General features: G+C 53.0%; 1 protein-coding gene across 6 annotated transcripts in view; it reads left to right on the top strand.

Moving 5' to 3' along the window:
• LOC122252417 (uncharacterized) overlaps positions 1–2,500 on the top strand; it is a 125,470-nt gene that overhangs the window by 31,380 nt on the left and 91,590 nt on the right. The window lies entirely within an intron of this gene.

Here is a 2,500-nt window from a genome sequence, read left to right as displayed (position 1 = left end):
TCCCTCCCCTCCCCTCTCCTCTCCTCTCCTTGCTCTCTTCTCCCATGTTCCCCCCTCCCCTCTCCTCTCCTTGCTCTCTTCTCCCATGTTCCCCCCTCCCTTCCCCTTTTGTCCCCTCCTTTCCCCTTCCCTCCCCTCCTCTCTCCTCTCCTTGCTCTCTTCTCCCTTCCCCATCTGTCCCCTCCTTTCCCCTCCCTCTCCCCCCCCATCCTCTCCTTACTCTCTTCTCTCATGCTCTCCCTTCCCCTTCCTTCCGCTCCTTTCCTTCCCCTCCCCTTCCTTCCCCTTCCTTTCCCTCCCCTCTCCACTTTCCTCTTTTTGCTCTTTTCTCCCATGCTCTGCCCTCCCCTTCCTTCCCCCTTCCCCTCCCTTCCCTTCCCCTCTCCTCCCTTCCCCTCCCCTCTCCTCTCATTTCTTTCTTCTCCTATGCTCTCCCCTCTCCTGCCCCTCCTCTCCCCTCCCCTCCCTCCCCTGTCCCCACTGTGCTCTCCCCTCCCCTCCCCTTTTCTCTCTTACGCTTCTCTTCATCCATGCTCCCTCCTCACTCCTCTCTTTTCCCATACCCTCCCTTCTCCTCTCCTCGTCTCCCCTCCACTCCCATCCTCATCCCTCTTCTCTTTGCTTGTCTTTTCCTACCTCTTCTCTCTCCTCTCTTCTCCTCCCCTCCCCTTCCCTCTCCTCTCCTCTCCTCTTCTCTCCTCCCCTCCCCTCCCCTCCCCTCCCCTCCCCTCCCCTCCCCTCCCCTCCCCTCCCCTCCCCTCCCCCTCCCCTCCCCTCCCCTCCCCTCCCCTCCCCTCCCTCTCCTCTCCTCTCCTCTCCTCAACCCTCCCCCTCTCCTCTCCTCTCCTCAACCCTCCCCCTCTCCTCTCCTCCTCTCATATCCTCCCCAAAGCCCCTCTGTTCCCCTCCCCTCTTCTCCCCACCCTCACCTGCCCTTGTGTCTGAAACCTGCTGCATGCCTGCAACCTTCCCGTTTTTGTGCAACCTACCCGCATGTCTGCAACCTGCCCTGGTTTCTGCCCCCCCCCCCCCACCTATCCCATCCCAGTTTGCGTAGAGCCTATATTGCTCTCAGCCCAACCTGAAAATGCTTGGGGCGACGCTCGAAGGAGAGAGGCGCTGTCTGTCGTCACGAGGTGCTGTCTTCTTTGTGCTGTTTGTTTGCTGTTTTTGTTTTATGTTGTTCTTCCCCTTGGACCCCTCCTCTTCCCCTCCACCTCTTCCTTTTCTCTCAAAGATCTCTCTCTCTCTCTCGTCTCCCTCTCCCCTCTCTCTCCTCTCTCTCTCTCTCTTCTCTCCCCTCTCTCTCTCTCTCTCTCTTTCACTCCTCTCTTTCTGCCTGGTTCTCTTTCTATTTCTCTCTCTCTCTCGCTCTCATCCCTCTCTCTCTCTCTCTCCTCTCCTCTCCTCTACTCTACTCTCTCTCTCTCTCTCTCTCTCTCTCTCTCCTCTCTCCTCTCTCTCTCTCTCTCCCTCTCCCCTCTCTCTCTCTCTTCTCTCTCTCTCCTCTCTCTCTCTCCTCTCTCTCTCACTCTCCTCTCCTCTCTCTCTCTCTATATATATATATATATATATATATATATATATATATATATCTGTCTCTCTTTCTCTCTCTCTCGAGAAAGGCACAAACACACACACACACACACACACACACACACACACACACACACACACACACACACACACACACACACACACACACACACACACACACACACACACACATAAACGCCTATATACCTTTATGTACAGGCACACATCAACATGCGTGCCTGTGTCCGTCCGCAAAGGAATTCCAGGCAGCCCCGCGCGGCCTACGTCAGTAGTCGGTTCTCACCCCACCCGCAGCGCGCCCATCTTTTCCTCCGCGCCTGCAACCTTCACCCGGGTTTGCAGTGTTGCCATGTAGCGCCGTGTTGCCATGTAGCGCCGACGTCATGCTCGCTACATTCTTCGTGTTGTCAACCTTTGATCCTCAACTTTCCTTTCTGTAACCTTCACTCTTGCCTGAAACTTTAGGCTGTGCCTGTGACCTTTTTCTTTGCCTGTAAGCATAGCCATGACCTTTTTTTGGGTGGAAGTTTCGTTCCTGTCCTGTAACCGTTAAGAGTGTTCGAATTTTCCCCTCGGCCTGTAACCTGCGTAAGCAACTTTTTAAAAATCATTCTCTGTGACTTCAAGGCTCATTCTTGCCTGTAACAAACTCTGTTTCCTTTGATTTTGACTGTGACCTGTGACCGTTTCTCCAGCCTGCAACCCTTATCCTTGCTTGTAAACCTTCAGTCTTACACACAGGAAAACTTTCTCCTATTCTTGCACCCTTCCGTCCTCGCCCAGGACCTTCAACACAACCTTCGTTTTCCAAATTTCAAAACTCATCACTTGTATCTAACCTGTTGCTGTAAATTATTGTATAAGATACTATTTTTTTTAAATTAAGGAGATAACAGAAAGTATAAAGATCAGAAAGGGAAATATCGCTCATTGGATCCTGTTT

This window comes from Penaeus japonicus, unplaced genomic scaffold (assembly GCF_977035675.1).
Source record: "Penaeus japonicus unplaced genomic scaffold, GWHDUDI00000001_assembly GWHDUDI00000025, whole genome shotgun sequence".
Taxonomy (NCBI): domain Eukaryota; kingdom Metazoa; phylum Arthropoda; class Malacostraca; order Decapoda; family Penaeidae; genus Penaeus; species Penaeus japonicus.
This window is presented reverse-complemented; position numbering and strand designations above follow the sequence as displayed.